Raw genomic sequence first — 13,885 nt, 5'->3', positions numbered from 1 at the left:
TGGCCATTTCCATGCATACCTGCGTCTTTTGTGGTGTCTAAACCAAGTGTTGGCGATGACTAGCCCCTGTCTCCTGCAGAACTCAACTGCTTTCTCCCCGCGGTCATTCCTCGTGCCTAAACCGTAGTCCCCCACCTCATCACTATCTCTTCCCTCGCCTACCGTCGCATTCCAATCCCCATAACTGTCAAATGTTTCCCTGCAGGAACACACGCGATTATGTCCTCCAATTGATCGTATATCCTATCGACCTCTTCTTCCCCATGGTTGCTCGGTGGCATGTATACCTGAATAATAACTAAGTTCGTCGGTCCTTCTTTTATCTCTATTAGTTGTATTCTATCCGTTACCTGCTCCATGTTGAGAAAAATGAGAATAGAGAGATAGACGGAGATCAACTAGAAGAGAGAACGGCGACCTGCTGCGTTCCGGAGTGGAGACTTGCTGCGTTCAGCAATCGGCCTTGCCGCCTGCCTGGCCATCGCCCTTACTGACCGGACCTTCTGGACTTTTCTTCGGTTCATCTGCTTGCTGTTTTCTTTGCTGATATCGACCCTGCACATCCTGGACAACGACTACGGCTTACTCTGAACCACTGCTTACTGACTGAACGCGACCTGGACCGCCTGGATTCTCTCAGGTGGACGGCCCTTATCAGGACCACATCTAACTTTGGCTCCTTCTGAAATTCAGTTCCTGCTGTTCCTTTTAAGGAACGAAACAAAGCTGCCTTTACTGTTTCTGGACAACGGAGGCATAAAAGGGGGGGTGGCTAACTCAGTCCCACCTGCTCTCCCCGATTTGGTGCTCCAGTCCAGCTACGTCCCCTGGTTTTCTCGGCCGGCAACACTGAGCAGAGGGCTTGCACCTCCACTGCACGCTCAGTGAACCCGACTGGGTCCACTTCTTAGGATTCCCCCTCCCAAAGAAGTCATCGTCTAATTAACTGGTTAAATGACAACTTCGATAATTGCTTCCGTTCCGATGTGATTTTAACTTAACCACGGATTGATCATGCCAAAATCAGGGCAACCCTCCGAGCCCGCTACGGTGTACTCTACCAGAATGGCAGCCAAAGCGCGTAATGCAGCTAAGGACCAATCAGCCCCGTCGATCAATGTTAACCTTCTAAATGCGTTCTCCTCAATGCCTAATGATGACAAAGACGAATTTATCAAGTCTCTGCTATCCAAATATCCGGATATACTTAGTAAAACCTCGACCTTCTCTTCCCCCAAAGAGGATTCTTCCCATAAGCTCGTAGAACAGCCCTCAACTGCTCAAACCCCCGCATTCATTGAGGTAACCAGAAAAAAGCAGACTGCCCTAAATCCCACCGCAAACCCGACAATAGAAACAAAAAACCGTTTTACTGCCCTAGCTTCCTTAGCAGATAGCAACTGTGATCCCTGCGCACCTGCTGCCATATCCCCACCAACCCCAACAACCCTGCGTAAACCGAAAATTCCTCCTTTCCGTATAGCCGATACCACCAAATGGCCAGCGCTTCACGCTGAAATCACCAGCAACTGCTCAACCCCTCCCATATGCTACTCAACTGGTACCAACTCAGCAATCATCAAATGCTCAACAATTGATGACTATCACAGAGTTGGTACCACGTTGAAAAGCATGTCCATTCCCTACAATACGTACCAGCTCCCGTCAGAGCGTAACAAGGAATTCTCCCTCAAGGGACTATTCCCTTCAATAACAGACGAAGATATTCTCGCCGAAATCAAACTACAGGGGTTTCCAGTGATTAGCGTACAGAGAATCTGGTCTACCCGTCCCTCTAATGCTGAACGTGACGCTGGCATCAAAGCAGTTGAGAAATACCCCACCCGCACATGTCACGTCATCTTTGAAAATTCGGTTGACTGTACCAAGCTCCTATCGAAAACAAACCTCGCTGGTCTTGCGGTCAAATTTGACTACTTTAGGAAATCCCCCCAACCCGTCCAATGCCATAGATGCCAGCAACTGGGTCACACTAAAAATCACTGCACCCTCCCGCCAAACTGTGTTCGTTGTGGGGAAGCCCATGCCACTTCCGAGTGCAAGAAATCCAAGGATTCCGCAGCAACTTGCTACCTTTGCAAGCAGGACCACACCGCGAACTATAGGGGGTGTCCGGTCCATAAACAAGCTAAACAGGCCATGTTGTTGCGCTCAGGTTTCGCCCAACGCGTAGCTCCTGCTCCTCTACCAGCCCCTCTCACACAATCATACTCTGCTGCTCTGACCAACCTAAATTCCTTTCCCACTTTAATCCACCCCTCACCCACTGCACCTTCATCTCACCCGGAAACAATCACAAGTGAAGCTACAGCACTAATGACTTTTTTCAAAGACACTTGGTATAAAATGACTTCCCTTCCGTCCCTTAAGGACAAAAAGCTGTTCCTCCTAGAGCAGATGTTCCTTCTCCAGGCCGAACCATGAATACCACACCTTCTCCTATTCCACATCACATCAAAATCCTTTCCTGGAATTGCAGCAGTATACAACATAAAAACCACGAATTATTGAAATACATTAACGACAACCATATACACGTTACACTCCTACAAGAGACATTCTTAAAACCGCACATTGGCCTTCACTCACCTAACCATAACATATACAGACTAGACAGGAACACACCTGGAGGAGGAGTCGCAATCATAATAAACAAAAACATCAAACATACCCCATTGCAAATCCCTATTTTCGACACCCTAGAGGTCCTTGGTATCACACTACACACATCACAAGGTGACCTACACATTTACTCAATATACCACTCGCCTTGCAGGAAACTAAGCAGGGAAGACCTCAAAAAAATCTTCTCACTCCACGACAGGGCCGTGTTTATGGGCGACTGGAATTGCAAAAACAAAAAATGGGGTTGCCGCTCCACAAACCAAGACGGCAAAACGCTCTACGACTTTATATCGTCCAGACCAATCGCCATCCTCAGCCCACCCGAACCCACCCATTTCCCCCCAAGCTCGAAAGCTCTCGGCGACATCCTTGACATTGCCGTCTCTCAAAACTTACCCTTTGCCATATCCCCATCCGTTATCCACGCCCTAGACTCTGACCACCTACCGATCATCCTCGATATCCCCCTCAGAACCGAACTAGACTCTCTTCCTACTAAAAAACTAATCGACTGGAACCGATTCCCAGACACCCTACGTATCCTACTTGACTCACTTTCCCCACTGGACAATCCCACTTACGAAGACCTAAACACACGAGCCATACAAATATCAGACTCTCTTCTCAACGCCCAAGAAAAAATAACACGAACAATACCTAACACAAAACACATTCATAATCGTCCACTCCCACAATTCATCAGAGCCCTCATCACCACAAGAAACTATTCGCGCAAACTTTGGCAACAAACCCGACTTCACCAACACAAACACGAATACACGCATTTAAGCAACACAGTAAAACAAGAAATCCGTAAGATCAGAACCAAAGAATGGGAGTCACACCTTTCCACACTGAACTTTGAAGACAACTCCCTCTGGAAAATAACACGCTCACTGAGAAAACCAAACAAAATATACTCACCTCCCTTAAAACACAATAACAACTATATTTTCGATCCTAAAAGTAAAACCGAAATTCAAGCAGACATACTACAACAGACAATGACTCTTAATTCCGCACCGTCAAAAATGGACAATAAAATAGACGAAACCCTTCACTTTTTACCACATAACCCCCCTGACTTAACCCCAATAACGGACTCCTCAGAAATAAAACAAATAATAAATTCTTTTCCCTCCAAGAAATCCCCCGGACTTGACAAAATCTCCAATAACGTACTAAAATCAGCTTCTACAGTCCCTAAGTTCCTGCTTTCATTGGCCGACCTCTTCAATCACTGCTATCTGAAGTCCTACTTCCCAGAAACCTGGAAGATAGGCAAAGTAATTTTGATTCCTAAACCCGGTAAAGACCCCACCACCCCAGGCAATAGCAGGCCCATCACCTTATTATCCAACCTTTCAAAAATTTTCGAAAAAATTATTCTCACTCACCTACAAAACCATGCTTCTTCCCACAATATCCTTCGCCCGGAACAACTAGGGTTCCGTCAAAACACCTCCTCTGTACACCAAGTCCTTCGACTGGTGGAGACGATTAGTCGCGGCTTTACTCGTCGTCGCCCAACAGACGCCGTGTTCCTGGATGTCGCCCGAGCATTTGACAAAATATGGCACAAAGGCCTAATCTACAAACTCTGTAGCAATGAATTCCCACCGCCGTTAATCCGTTTAATCCAAAACTATCTAAACCGACGCAAATTTACAGTTGCCGAAGGACCGGTCCTGTCTACGGTGCGTCCAGCATCAGCTGGCGTTCCCCAGGGGTCCCTGCTTAGTCCTCTTTTGTTTAACCTCTACATTAACGATCTACCAAAGTCAACATTTACACAGACACACATGTACGCAGATGACACAGCCATCTCCGCCACCTCACGCTCATCCGACAATAACATCAGAAAACTAAATGGTCATCTCACAAAAATACACCGCTGGACTAAAACATGGAAGATTGAAATAAACGCAACAAAAAGCACACACGTACACTTCGAACGCGGACGCAAACACGACACCAAAAACTCTGCTAACATCAACAAAACACCTATTCCAAGGGCCTCAAACCATCGTTTCCTGGGCGTAACACTGGACCGGGCACTCACCTATAAAAACCAACTGCAAAATAATATTATCTCGGCCCTGGTTGCAAGAACAAAGTTGCTGTGCCTCTTCTCGGATCAATCTCCGCTATCTCACCCTACTAGAGTCCGTTTGTATAAAGCCATCATCCGCCCGAAGCTACTATACGGGTGTGAAATATTTGCGATCACCAAAACAATACGCCAATCACTGGAAACCTTCCAAAATAAATCGTTGCGCCTCCTTCTCAAAATCCCCAGAGCTACCAACATGCAGCACGTGCGCTCCGCTCACAAGCTCCCAACAATAGGCTCCTTTGTCACGTATCTCGTTAGAAATTTCCACAAACGCTTAAAAAAGACGAACAATCCCCTACTAGAAAATATCTGGGACTACACTATTCCTACTAAAAACAAAATTAGACTGCCTAAACAAATTACTCGCCTATGAGTCTGTCCTATCAACTCTTTAGACTTAAACTCTTACTAGCTTTAGAAAATATACCTTAAAATCCATGTAAGCCATTATTTTGTCTTGTGTCAAAAACAAACATATGTACAACCAAGGATTAGTAAAATACTTGATGATTTATACTTAAAAAAAAAAAAAAAAAAAAAATAAATAAATAAAAAAGAGAGGATTAAAAAAATATATAAATAAACATTAAAAAAAAAAAAGAAAACCATTTAATAAAAAAAAAAAATAAAATAAAAAAAAAAATAATAATAATAAAAAATAATTAAAAAAAAATAATTAAAAAATAAAAAAAAAAATACAAGTACAAGGGTGAAAAAATAACCTTGTGAAAAAAGAAAAAAAAAAAATTATTAATAAATCATCATAAAAATCTGCTATTATTAGATTAAGTATGTATTACTAAAATTAGTATTAGTTTTCAAATAGATTTGTGTATCAAAGCCTGTATTCCTATCATATGTTAAAAATATGTCTGTAGTAGAATTAGTTTAACTTGTAAGTTTCCTATTTCACGCAAACAACACAGTCACACGTCATTATCACTCGCACGTCATTTTACCGTCCAACGTAACGAATACCGGTAGTGGTGGATAATATCCACCGGAACGGAAGCAATTAGACGACACAGTAATGTGTCGCATCAGCAAAGGGGTTCGGCTCCATGTTGACTACGCTTCTTCCTACCTCTTAATTTAATACTATGGCAACCCCTCGTTGGCTGTCGTCCCGGCCGCTGTTTGCCCGTTTCCATATCTCGCTTAATAAAATGTGGTCTCCTTTTCCTGCGTCTTCTCTCCTGCTACAGCCGGTTTTTTCCCGCAAGGTTTTCGTGCGATGACAACCGCGGAAGCCTTGCCTCCCTCGCTGCCGGTCACGAAACACGGCCGATTTGGCCGAGCCCCTTAGTTTCCAGGTCTCAAAATCTCTCAAGTTACCATCATATTTATCTTGGGAATGATAACTATGGTGGTTTCCCGTTGCCTTCCTCAACGGTGTTTTTAACGTGACACCATAACTTACTGGCCGCCCCACTGGGGTCAGACGCCATTGCAGCCGCCTTACTGAGGAACAGACGTTGCGTGGACTACCTTTCGTCTGGCACCTAACCTTCGACCTATCTGGCATGGGTGACCCTACCAGGACCAATTATTATTGCTCCTGCCAGCACAGCTCTAGGGGTAATCGGATCGCACAAGCCCTTCCACCACGTTAAGGTTGGGGAGGGATATATATATATATATATATATATATATATACATATTTATAAATGTCTTCGAAATGGAACGCTCTTCGGCGACGCACAAATATATAAAAACACGGATGTAGATTTGTAGAATATTGAGACACGAAGAAAGGGCGCTCACAATATGTTGTTTGACGTCTCGACAGCCGATCTGTCGAAACGTCAAATAACATATTGTGACTGTCCTTTCTTTGTGTCTCTATATTCTTCAAATCTACAACTGTGTTTATATATTTTTATATATATAATATATATATTATATATATATATATATATATATATATATATATATATATATATATATATATATATATATATATATATATATATATATAGAAATATATATATAACCATGAACACAGTAATCAACCCGAATGTTGGTTTAGTAGGTGCTGGTAGAGATCACCCAGTACTAAACCCTATGCGGCGTGTGAAAATTCACACATCAGGGTAGGGGGGCCAGTTCCTTTCCATGTGCCGGTTATGGTTCCCCAGGAAGACCTGGTACCCGAAAAATCACTTAAGCTCTGGTGGAGCTTCTGGTGCCCAGAGTGCCTTGCCCGGGAATCGAACCCGGGACCCCGGGATATTTAAATAAAGGGCTGTGCCATGGGTAGCAGATTCAGCCCTTCATATGCATACCTCCACCTCGGTGTCCTGGAAGAGAATTTCCTTTCAAACTATCCTCTGCAACCCCTCCTGTGGCTCCGATACATTGACGACATCTTTTTACTCTGGCCACACAGCATAGATTCCCTCAATGCCTTCATCTCCCAACTCAATGATTCCACATCTCTGTCTTTCACCTCGACCATTTCATCCTCTCAGATTACCTTCCTCGATGTTAATATTTCCCTCAGTAACAACAAATTCCTTACCTCTGTTCACACCAAACCTACTAATTAGCAGCAATACCTTCAGTACAGCAGTGGTCACCCCTCCCATACCAAGCGCTCCCTCCCTTACTCTCTCTCTATCGGCGGTCACCGCATTTGCAACCATCCCGAATGCCTTAACAAATACCATAACAACGTTCACCACTCCCTCCTCCAACGAGGATACCCTTATTCTCTCCTCCATAAAAAAATACTTAAACATTCCTACACCCCCAAGCCTGCCTCAACCACAGACTCCCAGCCTCTCTCAATCTGTACTACCTACTTCCCAGGCATTCAGCCTCAAAAATCACAACACTTCCCCCAACCTTCTTCCCAAATGCCCCTCTGTCACCTTCAAACGTTCCGCCAACCTAGCAGATATCCTCAAAATCCCCTCACACCCTCAGAGCCATACCCACTCCATGTCATCGAGCAAGATGCAAAACCTGCCCTATTTTCACCACTCCACTCCACTCCATCCCACCATTTAACTCTCTCCCGCCCTTCCCCTATTCCTCTTGCACTTCCAAGAATGTTGTTTATCTTCTTACCTGTAAACTCTGCCCGTCCTTTTACATAGGCCAATGTTCCACACCACTTAACATTAGGATTAATAACCACCGCGCCTCGTGCAATCCCTCCTCCCCGTCCGCGTGTCTCCCCATCCCTAAACATGCTTCCCATCATAATACCCCCTTCAACCAGTGTTACAATGTTTCCGTCCTAGCGTCCCTTCCCACATCCGATAACCCTATAGAATTAAAAACTCTTGAAATGGCATTCATTTACATCTGTATGGCCTATCATTATCCGGGCCTCATTGTCGTTCACTGATGGGAGTGGCCTAAAATTTAAAATTGTTGTTTTGTGGAAGCAAAGCATATCGGGGGGTGGACACTGTGTTTTTCCAAATGAGTTTTGGTGTACGTGGCTTTTGTTTTGACTTGCGTGGTCTTTATCAATACTTTGTAGTTTGAAACATGAGTCTCGTATGTTGCAATAGTTGCGGTGAGCATGTTGTTCTATTTTCCGATTTTGTGTCAATTCCACCCCTTCCGTCTCCCTTTCCTCTCCCCAACCATTCCTTTCACCCCTCCTTCGCCTCCCGTTCTCCCCTTCCCCTGGCCCCCTTCCCTTTCTCACGCACCCCTCACGCCGAAATTCTATATCTTCAGAGGAAGACGGATCGTTTCCGTCAAAATATCAAGAAAATACTTGTGAGTGTTCTTTTTTTTTGTTTCTATATTGTGTGTCACTATGTATTGTACTATTCGGCACTTCCATGTTACGTCTACGAAAGCATATATATATATATCCCTCCCCGGACTACAACCTTGACGTGGTGGAAGGGCTTGTGCGTTCCGATGACCCCTAGAGCTGTGCTGGCGGGAGTAATAATTATTGCTCCTGGTAGGGTCACCCATGCCAGATAGGTCGAAGGTTAGGAGCCAGACGAAAGGTAGTCCACGCAGCGTCTGTTCCTCAGTGAGGCGGCTGCAATGGCGTCTGACCCCAGTGGGGCGGCCAGTAAGTGATGGTGTCACGTTAAAAACACTATTGAGGAAGGCAACGGGAAACCACCTCAATTATCATTCCCTAGAAAAATATGATGGACAATAGAGATAATTTGAGTCCTGGCAACCACGGGGCTCGGCCCAATCGGCCGTGTGTCGTTCCCGGCAGCGGGGGAGGCAAGGCTTCCGCGGTCGTCATCCCACGAAACCCTTGCAAGGGAAAACCAGCAGCAGCAGGACAGAAGACGCAGGAGAAGAACACAAAATTAGTTAGGAGTACAAACAGGCGGTAGAAGAAATCATGGAGGATGGTAAAGAGCCTAGTGCTATCGAAGAAAAAATCAAGAAAGGTTCACAAAAGACACTATTGAAACCGTTAATGCTAAAAGGACTAGGAAACCATGGATCACGGATGAGATGATTACAAAGATGGATGAGCGGCGAAAATGGAAGAATATAAATACAGAATTAGGCAAATGATTACTTAGGACAAAGAATTGAACAATAAATTGAGGCGGGCAACAAATAAGGCAAAAGACGCATGGTGGAAGACGCAGTGCGAGGATATGGAAAGTCTCCAGAGGAAGGGCGAAATCGGTGCGCTGTACAGCAAAGTTAAATCGTTATCGGGAAGTAAGAAAGGAAGAGCTATGCTAATAGTTAGAGATAAGGCGGGTAAGGTAATAGTTGACGCAGGAAAGATCCAAGAGAGATGGAAGGAGTATATAGAAGAACTGTATAGTAAAGAACTCAGACCAACACAGTTAGACATTGAAAAAGAAAATGACGTAGAGGAAGACAGCTTAGGTCCAGGCATACTAGACAATGAGATAAAAAGGGCATTAGGGGAGATGAAACTAAATAAGGCCATGGGGGTAGATAACATTCCCGTGGAACTTTTAAAATGCTTAGGAAAATGTGGGAGGAAGAGGCTATATGGGCTGATCCGTAGCATTTATGAGGAGGGAATCTGGCCGGAAGACTTTGTGAGATCAGTGTGAGTTCCTATTCTGAAAAACGTTAAGGCCACGTCATGTGAGGACTACAGGACGATAAGTTTGATATCCCACGCAGCTAAAGTTGTTCTCAGGATCATAAACAAACGGATAGAGAGTAGGGCAAATGATTACTTAGGGGATGATCAGTTTGGGTTTAGGAAGGGGAGAGGTACGCGTGATGCCATTGCAGTAATGAGGTTATTAATCGAGAGGAATACTACCTTGATCAAAAAGTTCCCGGAATAACCACCGTGTGGCGCTCCCATCGTTCCGATTTGAGTTCTGTTTTTTTGTTAAATTGGTACATCTGTTGTTGATATTCCCTTTAAATCTTAGTGCCATAACTTGACATTTGCAAAAGTTACGTAGCCAAGAGTACATCTATCTCTGTGTGTGTTGGCGATTTTTTACAATTGCAGAAATGGATTTAAATTTGCAACAACGAACTTGTATTAAATTTTGCGTAAAAAACGGATTTAGTGGCGCACGGACGTTGGAAATGTTGGAAAAGTGTTTCGGCAACGATTCTCTAAAAAAAACGGTCGTTTACCAGTGGCACGAGCGGTTCAGAAGTGGTCGTGAGTCAATCGAAGATGATGAACGCAGTGGCAGACCATCGACATCGAAAGTCGGTGAAAAAATTGATAAAGTAAAAGATATGTTGGTCAATAACCGCAAATTAACCATCAGAGAAATAGCGGAGGACTTGAACATTGCCTATGGATCCGCCCAAGACATTGTGGTTAATGATTTGGGTTTCCGTCGTGTAGCATGCCAAAAGACCTCAATTTCATGCAAAAAAGAGACCGTGTTGACGTCGCAAAAGACATGATTTGCGAGGCTGAATCCGATCCCACATTCATCAAAAGGATCATTACTGGAGACGAGACGTGGGTTTATGAGTACGACACGCAATCCAGACATCAGGCAAGTGAATGGCGTTCACCAAATGAGCCGAGACCAAAAAAACCACGTCGTTTTCAGTCAAAAAAGAAGGCAATGCTGACGGTTTTCATGGATTACAACGGTGTAGTGCATCATGAATTTTTGCCAGAAGGCCAGACAGTAAACAAAGAGTATTATTTGGGCGTTATGAGACGTTTGCGTGAAGCAATTCGCCGAAAGAGACCAGAAATGTGGGCAGAAAACTCGTGGATTTTGCACCATGATAACGCACCGTCGCACAGTGCTATCATTATTCGTAATTTTTTGACGAAAAATGCAACAAATACCATCCAACAGCCACCGAATTCACCTGATTTGGCTCCCTGTGACTTCTTTCTGTTCAATCGAGTTAAAAAACCATTACGGGGAACGCGTTTTAGCAGCCGAGAGGAAGTAATGGAAAAATCGCAGGAAGCACTGATGGACATACCGAAAACCGAATATAAAAAATGTTTCGAGGATTGGATCAAGCGCTGGCATAAGTGTGTTGCAGTCGATGGGGATTACTTTGAAGGGGACAATATAGATTTAGATGAATAAACTTGTATTTTTATTTTTCTGAATAAATTCCGGGAAATTTTTGATCAAGGTAGTATAGAACACAACCAGGAGGTATTTGCCTGTTTCGTAGATTTCGAAAAAGCGTTTGATAGAGTGAATTGGGAAAAACTAATGAGTATATTGCAGAAAATAGGAATAGATTGGAGGGAAAGGAGGCTAATCCGCAACCTGTACATGTCTCAGACTGCTCAGGTGCGGGTGGGAAACGGGGAGTCAGGATGGGCAGTGTTGGGAAGGGGTGTAAGGAAGGGTTGCCCATTATCACCGTTGCTGTTCAACCTGTATGCAGAGGAAATGATCAAAGAGGCATGGGAAGAACTCGAGGTAGGAATGAAAGTGGGCTGGGAATTCGTAAAATCAGTTAGGTTGGCTGATGACCAAGCTTTAGTTTGTCAGTCAGCCAAGGGGCTGCAAGCATTGCTGAGTGAATTGGAAATTCAGTGCGACAGGTATGGGATGAGAATCAATATTAATAAAACAAAGGTTATGCGATTTTCTAGAAAGAAAAAGGCCAAGCTTCACATTAAAATAGGAGGGCAGAAACTAGAGCAGGTAGAACAGTTTACGTATCTCGGTAGTGTTTTGGACCAACACGGTCAAAGTAGTAGGGACGTAAGGAGAAGAATTGCGCTGGGCAAAGAGGCTTTCACGAGGAGGAGGGAGTTGATGACGGGGACTTTGAGTAAGGATGTTAAGAAAAGACTCGTAAAAACTTTGATATGGAGCGTAGCTATGTACGGCGCGGAAAGGTGGTCATTGAAGCAGGAGGATAGACGTAGACTGGAGGCTTTTGAAATGTGGGTGTGGAGAAGAATGGAGAAGGTGAAATGGACAGAGAAGAAAACAAATGAGGAAGTACTTGGTATGGTGGGCGAAGAGAGGGGTTTGTTGGGAGCAATCCTATGGAGGCAGGAAAAGTGGATGAAGGGGGTGTTGACCGGCAGTGGGATGTTGAAGACTGTGATAGAGGGTAGAATGTTGGGCAAAAGAGGAAAGGGAAGGAACAGGATAGGGATGTTTGACGGGATGAAGGGAGGTAGAAAGTACTCAGAGATGAAGAGGGACCTGGTGTAGAGTAGAATTTAGGGTTGTGTTTTGTTAGTAGTCACAAAATATTTGTTTGGTAGTTGTGTCCATCGAAAAACCTACCTTAACCGGTAGATAACCTTAAAAAAAAAAAAAAAAAAAAAAATATATATATATATATATATATATATATATATATATATATATATATATATATATATATGTGTGTGTGTGTGTGTGTGTGTATTTTTTTTATTTGGATAAAGTGACTGGTATTATTATTTTGACATAATCAAAATCATTACAAGGGAAATATAATAATCTCTGAGAACTTGAATAAGAAAGGACTTTCAAAACCTTTTTTATATCTTCATATATTGCTGTTTCATTCCCATGCTATTTTATAGATATACGTATGAATTTTCTGTTGCAAAGTGTTCGGGTCCTTCCCCGACTGTATGAACAAAAGTGGAAAATGGAATATACTATATATAAGAGGAGCTTTCTATTATTATGTTAGAGGAAATTCAAACGAAAAAATTGAAAGTAAGGTAGCTGAACAATTTAAATACAGAAAGGAATGGCCTATTGGTACAAAATTCGATGCTAAAAGCGATATTATGACATTGATCCTTTTTTAGCATGCGGATGAAATATTTTACGATTTTGTAGCAATTGAAAGGGAATGACTTTTAAAGTACGGTAAAAAATCTTGAAATATTATAATATCTAGGTCTCATATTATTACAGCCAGGAATGTATATTGTCTAGAGCACGTCAATGTATTTTTCCTCGAGGCTTCAAATGCCCTCGTCTGACGTGATTCATGGTACAACGCTCGCGGTCTTGTTTTTGCGTTTACCCGTGCGGAGGCCGGTATAATGAAACGCTCTACGATATGATGGGCATTTAATACCTCCATGACTTGTTTTTACGTTTACACGTGTGGGGAAACGTTTAATGAAACATCGTAGTTGGAGCATTATATGAAATATAATATAACTCAGTGGATGGAGGTATTTATGGAAGCGTAAATCCTCCCCGCGAGGGACGTGTAGCGGAACTAAACCGAGAGAGGTCTGTGCCTGGCGATTCGCCCAGGGGGGAGGGGGGGAGGGGGGGGGGTGAAGGGGCAGGGTAACTTCAAGGCGTATCGTCACCTATTTACCGTCGGGCATATGTATTCTCGTGGCGCGCAACACGCTCTTCTTGTCGCAGTGAAAGCTCGAAAGTCATTCTTTCACGGCCCCACCTTCCGACGTCTCAATCCCCACCGAGCTGCGCCCTTAAAAACCCTCGGCCGGGTGGCCTCCCGATTAGGATCTCGGCATGATGCCTCTTCGGGCAGTCGAGGTGAGGGAGGATTAGACGCCGAAAATCGATTGCATTCAACTTCGCGCTAACAGCGCGCCACCTGCTCGGCGAGGGAGGCCTTCCCGGGGCGGTCACCTCCACTTACACTCTTCTTCGTATGCATGTCGCCTTCATCCGTATCTGATGCTCCGTCTTGAGATTGCATACGAGAGCTGGCGTCTTTACGAACAATGTTACGGTCAGT

This window comes from Hetaerina americana, unplaced genomic scaffold, assembly GCF_022747635.1.
Source record: "Hetaerina americana unplaced genomic scaffold, ioHetAmer1.1.p SCAF_29, whole genome shotgun sequence".
NCBI lineage: Eukaryota > Metazoa > Arthropoda > Insecta > Odonata > Calopterygidae > Hetaerina > Hetaerina americana.
Note: the sequence above shows the minus strand (reverse complement) of the source record.